The 17,496-nt window shown below is 38.2% G+C and overlaps 1 protein-coding gene across 3 annotated transcripts in view; it reads left to right on the top strand.

Annotated features, from left to right (window-relative positions):
* The window catches only part of THSD4 (thrombospondin type 1 domain containing 4), a 314,820-nt gene that overhangs the window by 102,333 nt on the left and 194,991 nt on the right, over positions 1-17,496 (top strand). The gene's annotated exons all lie outside the window — the stretch shown is intronic.

Here is a 17,496-nt window from a genome sequence, read left to right as displayed (position 1 = left end):
TCTCTATTCATCTGCTGCATTTATTCATGGGCAGACAAATCAGTAATCTCAGATCAGTATTTCTAGTATTTACAGGAATGAAAGCATGTTAATTTCTACTTTGGCTGGTATACACCATTGGCTCCATCCATACTGTTGCAACAGTATTTCAGCTACTACATGTTAACTGTCTTCTTTTTATAATGTATTTACTTTTAATGACAAAGCCTCAGTATAGCTCCATTTCAGTAAATCGGATTGTTATTTAAACCAGTGTTGCATGTGACACATGGTCCTTAGGCATTCATTTCAGGACTGTCTGGCTGTCTAATTTGTATTTTCTAATGCATGTTGGACAGTTGGGATGATGACTATGGAGGGATAGCTGTGTTACGGACTTCCCCAGCTGCATGTTGAACTGATTGTCCTGGGACACATAGCAGTGGCAGCACCAGGAGTGGTCTGCCACCCCTCTAGAATCCTAACCTTTGGAGGATAAAAACTCAGTTGGGGGCCGTAACCTTTCTCCAGAAACATCTTTGTTAATAGCTATTTATTTTGTTTTCTTTATGTAAACAAGAGCTGGGCCCAACTCAGCTGAGATTCATGGTTATTTATGAGGTAAATAATCTTCAAGTGTGTCTCTGGATTCAGAGGAATGTAGTTCCTGGCTTATTTTTTTAAATTTACTTTTTTTTGAAAGTTGTTTTCCACAAAACTTCAAAGACAAAAAGGATTTATGCATAATGAAATACATATGCATAGTTACCTTTATTATTCTGAGGCCATTCTATCACTTCGCTTGAATCACTAGTAGAAGAGTACAATGATGACTTCGGTACCCACAGTCTTCTGTACCAACAGGCTTTGTGTGGCCTTTCCCACATTATGTGCAATGTCTCCCCTCCAAATGGAGACACAGTCTCACGTAAATTTTAAAATGCAGGATATAGGCATCTACTTATCATTTCTAGATTTAACAACAAAGTAGAAGGAAGAGAATTTACCTGTATTTTTCTAAGGGTCTCTTGAATATGGCTTTTATTGCCTTCTGTTTAAGTAGCTACATAGAAAACCCTGCCACACAATTAAGTAGAAAGAATACATTATGCCATGGGGTTTAATGTATTACAGTCAATGTTTGCAGGGATTTCTCTTTGCTGGAAGACTTCAATGCAAATAAAGCCTTCTGTGTACTGTGTTTTACCTTGATTGCAGTGCCTTCCCCTGTATGTCCTAAAATAGACACTGTGGCAAGATTTACATGTTTGCATGTACCTTCAGTGTCAGTGATGTGCTCTGGGGTGATTAGTGCTCTGTGTATGTTTTACTTTCCTTCAGTCTTTAAAACTCATCGGGCTCTCAGCTCCAAAAGGGAGGCAAAATAAGAGATTTGGAAAAGGAACAGGAAAGTTTCTTTCATGATGGTGGGATTTCTCTTGGTTCTCATATTTTTATTGCCCCTACCTTCATCCTAATAGGTTTTCAAGGAGAAAAGGGTTATAGCTACTGTTAATAAGCTGAGGTGTCATGTCTGTCTTGTAGTAATACAGCCTGACACTAAGTTTTGAATGGAAAGCAGTAAAAAGCACGTGTGTAGGGCTGCATCTGGGTGTGTCAGCTGGAAGACCAGCATGTACTGCTGTCATTGTATTGCTCTTGGGGACTGAGGGAGCCCCTTGGTGGACTGCATTGTTTGACCAGCTTTCTCTGAGCCAGCTTTTGAGGTTCTGTGCCTTGCCTTATTGCACAAAGGCACAATGCCTCTTTTGTAACAATAAAGATTCTTCCAAAGATGTGCTGAAGGCAGTATTAGAAGTCATAGTTCATTTATTTTTCCGGGGACTCAAGGAGTGTTGCAAGTGTGTGAAATTCCTTTTTCCTGTACCTAGAAATGGACATTTCTGTGTGTGCTTAGCATGCTAGCATCCTCTTGGTAGTTCCTTTAGATGAGCAGCTTTGATTCACAGGTGATGTTAGCTATTTTTACAGCCCAACTCGAGTCAGTGAAGATTCAGGTAGGTTCATATCTACCTCCTACTTGATCTAATAATGTTTGTTTCTAATGCAGTGATGCATCAGTCCTCATTTTATCTGATGTGGGTCCTGGTTTTATCTGTTGTGGGTATAGCGAAGACTTGCAGAGCTATACCTCTTTATCTAAGATTTTGAACATTAGGTACATACCATGCTTTTAATTAAAGTCATGTTTGGCATTGTGAAGTTGCTGAAAAGAAAGTTTCAGAGCTGTACAACTTTGGCACTTTGTACCATGCATTTAGGCAGAAAAAAGAGCTTGGTACCTCAGCAAGCAATGGCTGAAAGCATATTCTGTGAACACCATGACTTCTCCTACAACATGGCCCCAAAGACTTACTATGTATTAGCTTTGATGCATCCCTTTTTAAACTGCTGTTGACAAGACACAGCCAGCTCTCAGCCAGCTCAGCCCACGTCTATCTCCTTGCTTCATACACAGCAGCTTTGACTCACTCTGCCCTGTGCCAGCAGAGATGACTCAGGGGATCTAAAACATGCCACAGTCATTTCTTTTTTCCCCTCCCCTGCATAGCACAGCTTGCTCCTACTGTTTATATTGGATCAATAAGAGCAGCTAAACCATAATTTACAGCCCTGTCTTGATGGTGAGTTAAGTGTAATTATGATTATTTCTTAAAAATACACATATTTTTATTTCTTCCTCATTCAGATTGGTGCAGCTGCATTTCCAACCCGTTTTATCTGCTACTGCTCCAACACAAACTTCTGTCTTTATTAAAACAGTTGTATTAAAGGGACTGTAAACCTTATGAATTTAGAGTATTTAATGAAAAACCTCTAGTTTGTGTTGGAGAATCAATAGCACATAATGACTTTAAGGGTGGGATTCAAGAGGAAAGATCCCTTTGTGACAGAGGGAAAGCAGCACAGTGACATGACCATAAAACCTCTAAGGAAGTTTAAAGCTGCAGAATCAATGTTCTAATCATTCTGATGATTGACACTGTTTAATTTGAACTCTTTATTTCAGCTAACTTTTATTTTTAATTGTGGTGAAAAACTCATCACCTGAAGTGTTTGATATTTTAATGGCTGTGTGAAAAGAACCTGCTGAAAGGAGAAAACCTATTGATACATTGAAATGGGTGAGTCAGTGGGAGTCTCCCTTAGTGAAGAATAGCTGCGTATTTTGAGAGGAGGGAGATAACTTCAGGGTTAACCTGTGTGAGGTTAAAGAAGAAATAAAATCCTCTCCAGGAATATCTCTACCTTGTAGAGGATCATCTTCAGGAGGATACCTGGATACTCTTGTGCGTGAAATACAGTATTTTCCTGTGAACAATTGCAGCAAATCCTGCTCAACTGCAGACCCCCTTGCCTTGAGTTCTCTTTGATAAAGACAGCCAGGCCTTCGTGATAGCCACTATTTTATATTGCAGTCCTAGCCATGGGTTTCTGTTTGGGCCAGACATGTAGGCACAGGAGCAGTACATGTGCCAAGAGCTCTGCTCTCTTTAGATGCAGAGTCCTGCAGGCATCTTTAGCTTTCCCGGCCTGTGCTGCTCTTGCGGGACAACCAACAAGGGCAGCCGCCAGCAGGACTGCCTCTGCCTGCTTCCCATGTTGGAGAGCACTTGGAAGTCTAGGCAGAGATGTGATTCCATCTCCAGTGTGTAAAACTTGAAATAGCTGAAAACATAGTCTCTGGGGTCTTGGCTTTTTTCTTCCTGTTAAACATAGCACAGTAATACCATAAAGTCTGAGCACTTTCTCCTGAGAGACAATTTAACTTCCTTAAAAAAATAAGGGATGAAAGAGATTTTGGCAAATCAGAGCCTGGTGCATTGAAATGCAGGTGTGATTTGCCCCTAAAAGATACTGAGGATTTGCTCCCTTCCCTCATAGTAAAAGAAATGCAAAATTTTCATGGAAACGATTGTTTTCTTTTTTCAGAATTTTCGTTTTGTTATTTCAGAACAAAATTTTAGTTGTAATTTTTCTAAAATGCAGACTTGATCGAACATTTCCTCCAGATGACATTTGTGTTTGCTTGAAAACAAAAGCTGCTTGCTGGTTGAAAACCAGCTCTAATTTCAGTGCTCCCCTTTCAGGGCAACGTGCTTATTTGCAGGCAGCACGCTGATTCACCTGCATCGCACTGACAGTGGGAATTCCTGCTGTTTCAAATGTATGAGTTATTTGACTTGTGTTAGAGGTCACTGGATGCTAACAAGGGTAATAATAGGAATGAGACATGGCTAAAGGATTGTTATGGTGGTGACTCGCAGATGATTTAGTTCCACTTGGTAGAGTTGAGATGTCGCTGGCTTAAAACACTATATCAAGCCAGACGAGTTTCTAGGAACAGAGCCATGCTCAGATCTTGAAAGCTGTTTAAATAGTTTGTTGCTGGCAGAGAGTGGCTGGAACCTGATGGCCTCGGAGAGGCCGCTGCTCCCTGCTGTTAGCAGGCGGCTGGCCTTGTGAGCATGGCCTTTCACCTGAGCAGGACCGGCAGGGTCAGGGTGAACTCTGGCAGCAAAAGGGATTTCTGGAAGGCCTGGCAGAGTTCATCCAATTCCTTCTGTTTGCCAAGCCTGGCTTCCTCTTGCAGCTTCGCTTTGTTTTTCTATGCGATTGCTGAGAGTCAGAAGTTGTGCACAGCCTGTACACCACATTGCTCTTTGGAGCAGGGTTCGAGGCAGGCTGAGTTTCAAGTGGGATAAAAATTCTTGTAGCTGAAAGCAGCAGTAGCATAAATGAAATGGCACAAATGTCATTGCTGCATTTTCTGTGGTGGGGGGAAAATGGGTCCCCAGTCTCCCAATGCCAGTGTTGCCAAACCTAACTACTGATGAGCACCATAATGAGGGATTCAAAGTCAACTGGAGTGAGAGAGACTGATGGGTACTGGGTGTCAGCACCCAGCCTTGTTGCAGGGCGGTTGGGCAATCCACCTGGCTTCTGTTTGCTTCTAGTATATGAGAATCCAAACTTTGAATGGATGGAAGGGTATTTGCTGTATGTGTCTTTCACACTGAACTTCATGGTACTGTTTTTCTCTAAAATGACTTTAATGTCAGCACTTCATCCTGAAGCCTGTGTTATGTTCAAAGGGGAACTCACTGTGGAGGTAGATCTGTGCCTGCTATAAAATCCTTTCTGAGTTTACTTTTGTTTTAAAATACCTTCTAAGTAACCTGACTTCTAGCTGTAGATGTCTCCCAGCTACAGCTGGGAAAAAATAAGTGCTGAGGAAAATGAAATGTACGACTTTCACAGGTGCCTAGCAATCATTGCAACTGAAGTACCTAATGTCAGGTAAGAGGCATTTATGATTTAGACTGAATTAACTTTTGGGTTTAGGATGAAGACTGAAGACTAATGCGTGGCTGCTATGGTTTATTTACTTAATGATTTTTGTTGCTGGATTTGTAACAGTAAATTTCACTCCTTTCGAATGACAGAATAGCTTCTCATAACAGATCAAAATGTAGGGGCCAACTTATGATACTAATTTGCTAAGAAACTTCTCCAGTCTGCTGGTAATTGATGACACTGAAGGCACTGAATGAGCTCTGAGTAATATGATTTAAGTAATTATAAAATGGAAGAAAACCTAATTGATCTTTTAAAAACCTTAGTGGGGTACTGAGAGGTGCAAGCAGCATTAAGCACTGGAATTCTGTAAGTTGTTTCAGGGTTTGGGAGATTTTTGCTCATTCACTTAGGCTTTGTGCAGACAACAATATATAGGCTTGTGAGGAACCATTTATTCAGTTCTAAAGTCTCACCAATAATACGTTTTGTGGAGTATTTTCCATTCAGTTGATGAGCAGAAATCTTCCACCAGACCTAGTAAACCTCAGGACATCCATTTCTGGGAGTGTTTGGAAGTCTGTTAAATGAATTATGAAAATTATGACAAGTAACATTTAGCCTGTCATATTTCTAGATATTGCTTCTGAGTTTATTCTATGTGGCCCTGTGTATACAGCTACCAAATACGCACAAATAACTTAAAAATAAGTTTTGGACCAGATATAAATGCAGCCCGTTGGATATAATGTTGCAAATGAATGAATATTCTGGGCCAACCTTGAAGATACTATACTTGTTTTCAGTGGTTTAGTGTATTAGTTTTAGTTCTGTTAGAATTGTGACATATTAGTGCAAGCACTCATTGTGTTATTAGTGCAAGCACTCTTTGTGTCCATTGTTGGATTTCATCACATCTTAATATAAAGCTGTTCTAGACATTGTAAAGTCTGATACATGCAGGGAAACAACATTTGTGTCATCTTTTTAAGTTAACTGGAAGTGGAACTTCAATTTAGAGTAATTAGAGAATTCATCCTTGTGCAAGATTAGTAAGGTAGGCTCTGGGATATGTTTCCCAAATGCCTGTGGTTTTTTTGGTTTGAGGAGTGCTGTCCTTGAGAAGCAATGTTAACTCTTAGCCTTTCCTGATTTGAAACTGCCAGTTCCTTGTGGCTCAGGATATGCTGTGTTGAACTGGTACTATCTTAGTTTTGTGTGCAATACTTTGACAACCTAATTTTTTCACCTAGAAGACAAGAAATCTTACTGTTGTATTTATACTTTCTCTTAGTAAGTTCTAGTTAGTGAACATACAGATGTTTGAGTATATACACAATATTTCAAAAGTAATCCAGCTGTGCTGCAGTTCAGCCAGCTGCAAGGTATTATATTCAGTGAGGCAGCTGCTTGAAGTCCTCATTTCTCATCTCCATAGATCTCTGCTTTTTTCTCTTTTTTTTTTTTTCCTTTTTTTTCATTTCTTTTGCCTCCAGTTGTTAGAAATCCTCTTGATTCCTTTTATTCCATTTTGTGGGAAGTTGTTCTTGAAGCTTGTACTTTAATTACATGCATTGTATTTTCTATGACTACTTTGTCTTGTTATTACTGTTATACATGAAATACTGTAGCCAGATTCATCAAAGAGGCAACAGAGTTTTGAGAGGTTTGAAATGTAATGTGTAGATGGTGTTTGTATTTGTTCATTAGCTACACCTCAAATAATGCACACTTCTCTAAGGACGGGCAATAACACAGTGTAGGTAATAACAGACTTTAGGTAATAACAGAACTGGCATTCTTATATTACATCACAAAAAACCCAAAGGGATTATTACCCCTTGGTCTTTTTAAATCATTTTTAGTATGTGTGTAGGAAGAAAAATTGCTTCTAGGAGTTGGTCTTAGGTCTTTCCTTTAAAGCAACATTCTATTCCTATTAATTAGAATAAGAGTTAAAGAACTATGTTGATATACTTCCATTCTACATGCTGTTCACATGCACAGTTCACATGCACTTTTCTTCAGGGTTATGCTCTAGCATAATTTGGATTTAGGAAATAAATTTGGAAAAAATCTAGTGAAAACTTAGTTATGTTTTGTAGGTTAAGAGGATTGATGGCTTCATTTCTTCAAGCACTGCATGAACTGACACATGAAGCATACTACAGTTTGCTTTGCTTGCCCTGTTCTTTTATCTGATGGGCTACTAAACTGGATCCATCTTAATCTCTAGCTGTTTCAGGAACAGTAAACCAGTAGCAGATCAGTATAAGACAAGACATCCTAAAGCATATACCTAAAATTACTGAGAGGAGTACATACAGTAGTAGTAGTAGATACTATAGGCATACAGTTCTTGAATGCTAATGGAAAATGAACTTTAATTTCCTTTAGACTCATTGGAAGTTCTGTCTGAGGCAGTGAAGTTACATTTTTTGTATACCTTACTGACAATTTATTCAAATTTGAACTGAAATCTGTTTGAAATGTTGTTTATCTATGAGACTAGAATTCATTTAAATGCATTAGAACAAGAAGTTAATTTATACTATGTCCCTTTCTCCCCCGTATTTATTCCTGATTTGTGAATGAGTCACAAGAGAAAGCAGATGGAAGTTTGCAAAGCTTTAAAAGTATGGCTGTGCTAAAGTATCTGAGGCATTTCTTTGACTTCATCAATGGATTTGCTTCCTGAACATCTGTTGTGCTGAGCTTGACCTGGAAATTGTAAATATCCTGTGTATTGCTGAAATATGTAACTACTTCTATAGAAAGCTTTAATAAAAAAATATGCTTAGATACATATATATATGAAAACTAATGCTTCTATATGGCATCTTACCTCTTAATAGTTATTCTTCACATATAATTTTATCAATACACATGTTCTGTTTTGCTATTGTAAGAAGGTTAGTGATACCAGAGCCTGGCTTTTACCTGGGATCCTGTGGTTTGTTACAATTCAAATAATCATGCATACATACTTTTAACTGTATTATTTGAAGCAGGGACCATACTCTGATGTATGAAGTCAACCTTTTCCCTGTCATGGGTTACATGCACTGCATGTTGTAATGTTTCTATTTTGTTGTGCATACCTCAATTTCCCCACTTTTCTACTTGCTATTTGGAGGAGAAAATGGGATAAGAGAGATGAGAGCAAGAAGATTTTAATGTTTATAGATGTACATCTGGATGATCCTCAAGAATTGTAAAGGGTTGTTAGTGCCTTTGGGAAAATGGGAGCTCTTCCATTGAATGTTATCATTCAGTACACTCCAAAGTGTAAACAGAATGTATTTTTAAGAAGACAGGAACGTGGGAGAAAGGAGATAAGCTGATAAGCCATAGCTGTTCTAATCTTATATTTTAAATCTAAATTTATCTCAATTTTAGATAAACTTAGCCTTGCTTTGCTGCAAAAGAGACACTATCTTCTTTATCCAGGTGACCAATATTTACTGCTGTATTTTAAAGTATCTGGCCTGCCTATTTGCATTAATTGCAAGTTGAGTAAATAGCAGGGAGAATTATTCCCTTATTTCGAAGCACACTTCTTAGTTCCTTTGCTGGGAGCCGAAAGTTAAGGACAGATGTTGTGGCTTTCAGGCTCAGATATAGAAAGAAAATTGTATCCAGATTGTGTGGTAATGAAGATTGTTAGGATAGAGTAGAATGTTGACGGAAGATTTGATTTTTGCAAAGCGTGTGTGGAAGTGCATGGTATAGATCCTTTTAAGCCTTCTTTGGTAAAATTTGTCTTGACTCCCTTTGCTACCAACAGGAAGACCTCATGGGTTCAGATTCATGCCTGCAGTATCAATTAACTACATGGTAGTGTGCAAAGCATCTCTGAGAAATACCTTGGAAATGAATGCACTCATGACTGGAACTGGAACAAAAGAATTTCCACTGTAATATTCTCTAATATTATTTGTTCTTCTGAAAATGAGTGAACAAAATCTTTGTTGAATTTCTGTAGTAGATTTTTACCTCTTCGTGGCCCTGGTGAGTCTTCTACTGCTGTGTTTTAATAGAAGGTGGCTTACTGGTGGTTGACATTTAAGCATGGGGTGGGGCACTTAAAGCATGAGCAATTTTTTTCCCAAACTAGGAAATCTCAGCTGCCTCAGGTGAGGCCATAATTACAGGCTTACCAGTTTACAGGGATGCCTAGGTCACTGCTGGAGTGCCTGTCCCAGTGTTCTGGGAAAGTTTAAGACATGATTGTGAATTACTGCTGCTTAAACAAAAGTACATCCCTAAAACCATGATATCCATACTTCTAGTCTGTGATGAGCACAAGGTAAAAGTCATTTGCTTAAGCTTCTCTTATTCTGAGAAAACATCTTTCTGTAGGATATGAGTGAGTACACTTTTCTTTTGTAGTATTAAATGAAAGCCTGCAAGGTTAGTGCCTGTGGCTCAGGCTGAGTACTGAGACATGCCAAACTCAGTCTGGAGTCACTGTGCAAGACTTTGAGAGTGGAGGAGGAATGGGAGGTTGTAAGATAAATTACTGCAGAGAGTTCCTAAGGATCAAGTATTATAGCCTGTTTTTTAATGTGGCGTTCCTTTAAAAACCCTCAGATTGACAATTTCCAACTTCATCTCCCAGTATTTCAAAGGAGCAGAGAGTTTACAACTCTGATTCATATAACTGTTCACTAGAAAAATGAGGTTACTTATTAAAATGAATGTGGGTGCCTGTGCTGCACATCATTAAATATAGGCATTCCTGTGTTTCTGGTATACTCTTAGTGTTCTGAATGGAGGATTTTGGAAGTGCTGAGTGTTATGAAGGGGATTAAAAAGGTTTTACCAATTTAGCCAGCATAAGTAGTTGGACTGGCATTTATATACAGTTGATATTCCTCCTTGTTATAATGAATTACTATTTTCAAAGCAAGGAGACTCTTACCCACTGTGAAAGAAAAGCTTATAATATGGATGAACATCAGAAGAAAGAGATTCCCAGTGGTAGTATATAAAATGAAAAGCAGAACTGGCTTCTATTGTGCTCTGTTTCCATTAAACATCTTGGAAGTTTTATAAGCATGGCGCATAATAAATATCTAAGCCACAGTTTGAGGTCTTTTACAAAGGAGAGACAATTCTTGCTAATGTTTTTTTGGATCAGTTCTCCCTCTTACACCCCGATAGATACACATCTCTGGCATTTGTCCACACTGTCAACTTGTGAATTTGTTAATTTGCTTTCCATATTGCATTGTATAATTCTGAATTTAAATCCAAACACCACAGATGTAAAATTAAGTTTGAAAGAGCCAGAGAAATTGGGCATTAAATTTGCTCATATGTCTACAAAGAGAGAAGATCTGCTGCTGAGTAATTTTGGTCAGAGGCCTAAAAATACTCAGGTGCAACTCACTGTGGTTGGTTTTGCTGAAACAGTACAGTGATCCCTCTGGAGAGAGATCACAAAGAGCTAACTGTTTGGATCCATTACACCACTAAGGTGGACATCAAGCATAAAACCAGAAACAGACCTCAAGAAGTTGAGCCTAATCTATTTTTTTTCCAAATATAACATGAGTCTGGTGACATCATCAGATCTGAAAAGTAATATAGACTTTTACAGTATTTTTTCATTACTCCAATATAAATGTAACCCAGTGTATGTAAAATGCATTATAGCAAATCCGCAAGCAATTTCCTTCATTGTAACAAATACTGTATCTCATTAGAGCAAAACAAACCCCCAGTTACGTTGCAGAACATCTGCTTAATAATTTCAAGTTCCTCCAACAATGCTGCCAAAACAGCTGAAAAGTCAACATCCACTCCATGACTTTGATCAACTAAAGTAATAAAATTATAAATACTGCACAGAATGTAGATCTGGTGAAAGGCAGAGCGGGGCTATTGGCCCTGCGCGCAGATAGCTATGACTGAGGGTGATGTGGCTGAAGGCATTGAAACTGGTGTTCTGAGGGAGGGGGTGAGTGGGAAGCAGAACGAGGTTTCTGGCTTGCAGAGATTTTCTAATCTGCAGCCTCACAGTGAGAAAGTTAATCTTCCAATGTCCAGATCCTGACTCTGAAATTCAGTTTAAAATGCCTTTTTATATAACATGGGCTTTCAGTAATGACTGTGAGGTGCTTTAACAGTACTGATGAGCTAAAGCATCTATAAACAAACAACAGGTCAATGTTTACATAAAATTTAGTGTCAGTTGTTACGATAGTTACTATTTGTCTGCTTTGTGACTCTTCCCAGTTTCTGCCCTGTATGCCTCAGGAAAAGGCTTTGTGTTGCAGTGTTAACGTTTTGATTACTTGTTTTCATTCAAAGTGTGAACACAAACTGAAAATGGGAGAATTTTCCAGGAACACAGACATTTTTTTAAGTATGAAATTACTGAAGCATAGTAGAAACTTGAAAATAAATGTATGATTGTAGGAGTATTAGCATTACATTTTATTTATTTTTTAAATTTCAGTAAAATAAAATGTTTCAGGATTGAAATGAAACAAGAAAGTAGAAATGATTTTGACTTCCTTCTGTCTATTTTCAGCAAAACCAATATATTTGGAGGGAGTATTTAAGTTTTCATGGAATTTAATTTTTGGAAACAATTGGAAAAATGTCAGTTGAATGAGTCCACTGCATTTGTCACCAGGTAGAGAAATACACTGAAAATACAATACATAAAATGTTGTTAAGTGCAGGTACTGAAATTACAGTTTCTCTGTGAGAATACTGTTGTCCAAGAGCCAAATGAAGACTTGTTCCTTCTTTGAATAGCAATGTATTTACGTTACCATTGTGTGACAGTGTCCAATGCCTTCTGTTTGTATTTGTTGTTCTTTCTGTGGTCATATTTTGATTCTAGTTTTTTTAAGGTCCAGTCAGTCACACCTTGAACTTGCTTTCAGAAAAATGCAGAATTTTAACCATGAAGAATCTGAATCATCATCAAAATGCCTTCCCCCCAATACAACACACTGTAAAAGCTTCTCAAATTCAGAAAGGGAAGCAGAAATGTTGAATCCATCAGACAGTGAGGGAGCACTGCAAGGAACTTCATCTGGTGCAGCTCCCCAGTGAGGGATAATAAAGGGCCTAACAGACAGGCTGTGTCTGATTTAACAGTGTGGCTGTAATGCACTTCTGACCCAGCTCTCTGCCCTGGACTTTGCTGAAGGTAACTGCTTCCAGTGATGGGACAGTGGAAGTGTGTGCTGGCTGGCTGCTCAAGGGCGGCTGCTGTTAGCTGCCTGCTGTAGTCACTAATGCAGCCAGAAGTTTACTGCTCTGATTTAATACAGGTAGTTTGAACCTGTCAACATTCAGGAGGGACCAGTGGCAGCTTGAGGAGCTGGGACTCACATGTGCCTATGGGACCAGTGTCTGGGAGCAGTAGGCCAAGAATCTGGGTGGTATTCTCCCCATCAGCTATTGCAGAATTACCCACAGTGTCTGAGCCCTTCTGCAATGTTTAAGCCAGCTCTTGTGGATTGTTATCGGTGCTCTTGTTTACAGGGCAAAATAGTTACCTGGTTACTCTCTGTGCCACTTGCACTTCAGGAAACCTGAATGTGAATTCAGTTTCTTCTGCTTTTACATATGATGATAATGCGTAATTGCTTTAGCCAGTAAAAAACAGGAAATAGTAATTGATAAGGAATTAAGAAAAAACCTTGAAAGAACTGTTACACTTGCCTGGATTGTAATTTTCCCTCTTACCTCTCAATATCCATTACTGTATTGAAAGAAAGGTGCACTCTGAAGTGAGTTGGGATTTTGATACTAGAAGGTTGAAGATAGATTTTACAGAGACTTTACTTTTATACAGATTTGTATAAAAGTAATAAAAAAGGTTTTTTACTAAGGTAATTTGGGAGGTATATTAACAGACTTTGGGATAGGGCACTAGATTCCCTGCAAGATACCAACATTATTAGCACTGTGGGTTGGGAAAATATTGAAGTACCTAATTTTAAAGCACTGATTTTTCCTTTTAATTTTAGCTGTGCCAGAAAGCCTGTGAAATGTCAGGTCTTCATTATGAAATTTTGTCATGGAAACATTAAACCACTTCTGGGCATGATGCTTTCTGTTAATACGTAAAAGTTAAAATTAGATAAAAATGTGCAGAGGCAAAAGAATATGTAACTTTTCAAAGAAACCTGCAGTCATCAGGGGATGGTAATTGCAAGTCAGTGTTGACTAGCTACTTAAATAAATAAAAAAACAACAAAAGCCAACAGGCAGAACAGAAACAAACTGCACTGTGTTTTCAGAGTCACTATTATCAGGTGAAGTAATCTGATAATATGAGATAAGAGTTCTGCTTTCCTTTTGGGAAGCCTGAGTGCATTGATAAGAGTGTTTGGTAAAACTCGGCACCAGTGTGCCATACAGGTGTGACCAGTCAGGTCAAGAGGGATACGCTTCAGTACGGAACTGTTGGAGTTTGCCCTGTTGGCTTGGTGTAGTTAAAACCAGCTTGGGACTGGAGCATTCCTGGCTGTTTTTGTTAAAGGCTTAAGGAGAGAAAACCTTTGTGTTTCATTGCTTTTCTACTACAAGAATTTAACTTGGGAGGGTGTCAAGAGTCAACTTACTTTCATTCAGAAAGTTACATCATAGTTCATGTGGACGAATACATATCCTAAGGGTTTCAACTGTACAACACATACTATGTAGATGTCAGGATCAAGTGATTTCGCCTGGACATTTGGGGGCTATGATAGCCATAAATCTTTGAATCTGAAGTTGAGAAGAGCTGGAATAAGAATTGGTATTTAGAACATTACCTTTGAATTCATTGTAATTTGTTACTTTTGCTGTGACACAGAAAGAAAATAAAAAGTAAGAATCAAAAGGGGCTTTTATACTTGTGCTCTTACCATGGAGGATAGAGAGATTTCTGGGATTTGAGGGGATGTTTTTCATGAGGTTCTGTAGGTGAGTTGTCTTTGGTCAGAACCACCTCAGGCCAAGATAAAAATGTTTCAGTGCCAGAGTGACAGACTGTATATAGGCTATACTTACTGTATTCCTGAACTTCAGTCATTTCCAAGAGAGAAGCCCAATTCTGAACTGAACATGAAACAAGCCACTAGTTTGTTTTCAGCTGTTGGATGCATTTCAGTTGAGGTTACTTTTTAACTACCATCATTTTCCAATGCACTTGTAAAATAATGTGGAGAGGAATTTGGTGTGGTGTTTGGTGTAGTTTCTCTTTTCCTCAAAAGCAATTTACAATGGCATTTTCAGGTCAGCTCCACCAATTCCCTTGCAGTATTTCCTGGTTGTTTTGCATGGATTTCCCCCATTTAAATGCTGCACTTGTAACAGCTGTAATTTTAGACCTTGGAAAACATGCTTTGCTTTGTTGGATGCCCAGAAAGTCTTCCATTAATGAAATGGCCCTCTGTTTAGTTAAGCCAGTGCTCTCTTTCAAAACTAGTTTTAGCAAGAAAAGCTTTTGATTTCAATTGCATCAGAAGTTCAAGTTTAGGCTGAAGTAAGCACGTCACTATTCTATTCTGGGTTGCAGTCTTGACATTGTAGTTAATAATTCTAATGTTACAGTTAATGTTATAATGTATTATTCAGTCTGGGTAAACTGTATTGATGAATTATAATGGGTAAGGAAGAAAAAATCTGTAATTTTCTACTGATAGCAAGTTAAAGCAGAACCTCCGCTGGTTCTGCATTGTTTTAACAATGGTGCAATAGCAGTTTCCACCAGTTAAGGGTCTGCCCCATGGTCTTTAATTTTACTGTAAGAAGATACACAAGGACTACTCTGAGGGCAGGTTTGAAAAATACAGCTGGATTTGAGAAACTTTAGGGTCCAGAGAAATCAGAGGAAATTCCTTTTGTTGTATATGTTGTTCCAGAAACTGTCACTGGAAGGCAAAAACCCCAGCTGTTTTCTTATCCCTCACTTTGTATACAGCATGGTGTATATTTATACCATGTATATATATGGTATACATATATATACGTATATGTATATGGTGTATATATATACTATATATGGTGTATCTACAATATACACATGTATACATATACATATATACACATGTGTACATATACATTATATACATATATAATACAAGCAGACTGGCAAATTCAGTGTGGTGTAAATGGTGGCATATGATTCAGCAAAGTGACTGTTTCTACTTGGTCAGCTAGAGATAGTATTAGCTATGAGGGATAAACGCAGGTCAGAAGAGGAACATGCTTTTTTGCATCCTTTTTTCCTCATTAGGTCAGTCATAGCATGTTTGAGAAAATGATCTGCTGTATGAGCTGCTGCTACACGGCAGTCGTTGCTTGACACAGAAGCAGTTGTTACCATGGAGTTCAAAGAGTATGCAAGAGAATAAGATTCCCAGGGCTCATCCATTAATCAAATCTGAATTGCAGCAGCAAACATAGAAAACCCACTAATTTTATCTCCATGAACATACATAAAGTTAATAGGGAAGTCTAAAGTGATGTATTGATTAACCTAACTTGTCCAGCCTCTATTTCATTATATATTTTCGAATGTAATTTTCTGAACTTAAATGGTCTTAATTCTCCTTGGGAAAATTTTCCATAATAATCTCACTGTCAGGTGTTTGGCTTATTTAATGAGTTAGGTCCTGGACTTGGGTTTGCGGTTTTTATTTTAATCTTACTTCTTCTGAAACCCTTATTAACTTTACTGAACATTCTTAATCCTTTTTTATGTACTTACAGCATTTTTGTGTGTTTATGCATTATTTTTCTGAATGTTACTTAAACTGTATATGTTTAACTTAAAATAATTGGAAGGGAAGTGTGATTATTACTTTCATCATTTATGAAAGCAAAGATCTGGGTGTAAGACTTTCAGAAAGTTTGTCTTTCTCTAGTGACTGTTTCAGTGTTGGTTTTCTAGCACCATAGAATCATAGAATAGTTGGGGTTGGAAAGGGCCTTAAGATCATCTAGTTCTACCCCCCCCCTACTGGATAGCAGTATGGATTACTTATTGCTTGATGAATTTCTTCCCTCCCCTTTCTTTCTTACTTACCCTTCTTTTTTATACTGGCAATCCCTTAGTCTTTATTTCACATACAAGGGCACATCCTGGAGCTAGTGTGCAATGTGTTGCTCATTCAGAGAGGTAAATTGGGAAGGACCAGCCAACTTCCTGTATGTTTCTACAGCCCAGGTGTATTTCACTATTATCTGGTTCAAGGAGTTCCACAGCAGAAGCTAACACTTATTATCAACACTTATAAGGAGAACAAAATCCCACTGTATAAAGTGGGAGCAGTTTGTCTTCAGTGTTAAAATATTGTTCGTGTGCTGCATACTGTAAAGCATAGAGAATTCCTCAGTAAAAATGCTTGGCATCAGCCCTGCACGCCTGAGACAGGAAAGGTAATCCTGTGTACTGTACTTGAAAGTATGCCTGCTCTTACTGTGTAGCCTAGAGTAGCATTTAAATCTCCAGTTAACATTTAGCATTATGCCTCAGGAAATTTTAGGGATCAGAATTAACTTTTAGTAGAGGATTGCTTTTGGCCCTTTTTCTAATGCATGCTATCCTGTGAAGTCAGCTCTGGCTTATCCAATAGTAGCATTAATTCTGTGTTTTTACTACTACTGCCCCGGTCAACAGAAATTACTAAAGCTCTTAGGGACAACAACACATGTTACTGTCTTCCAAATGAAATAATAGGAAAGGTGGATTAGCATTGAAGACCTGCAACATTCAGTTCAGCATTAATGGAGTGGAAAAATCAGTAACTTTACTATCCCTGGGAGTTTAAAGTCTCCAGTTGGTAACTAGCAATTCAGTTATAGCGGCTTTTAGTAAGCAAAATCCTAACAAAAAAAATATGGTGGAAGACTTAAAAAGTTAAATTCAAAATCAGGCCAGCTCTTCTGACTTTACAAGTCCTATAAATACTGCCCAAAACATGTAGACTCTTGCATGTGTTTTTGTCAAACAGACAAAACTGTTTGCACAAGGAAGTTTTTGCTTTTATTCTTACATGTTGATACTAATTCTGATGAAGTGTACCTCTAATCTATCTGTTTATATGAGATCAATTTTCATGGCATGAATGTTTACAAAGAGACAAAATGGAACAGTTAGCAGCAGTCAGCACTGAAATACGTCTTTCAGTTCACTGAACTGTGCACAAACAAAATCTAAAACTATGTGGCTAAGCCTAG

Source organism: Neopsephotus bourkii, unplaced genomic scaffold (assembly GCF_033783945.1).
Source record: "Neopsephotus bourkii isolate Nb327-2 ecotype Australia unplaced genomic scaffold, CSIRO-AGI_Nbou_v1 NB_318, whole genome shotgun sequence".
Classification (NCBI taxonomy): Eukaryota; Metazoa; Chordata; class Aves; order Psittaciformes; family Psittacidae; genus Neopsephotus; species Neopsephotus bourkii.
Note: the sequence above shows the minus strand (reverse complement) of the source record. Positions and strands in the feature narration are given on the sequence as shown.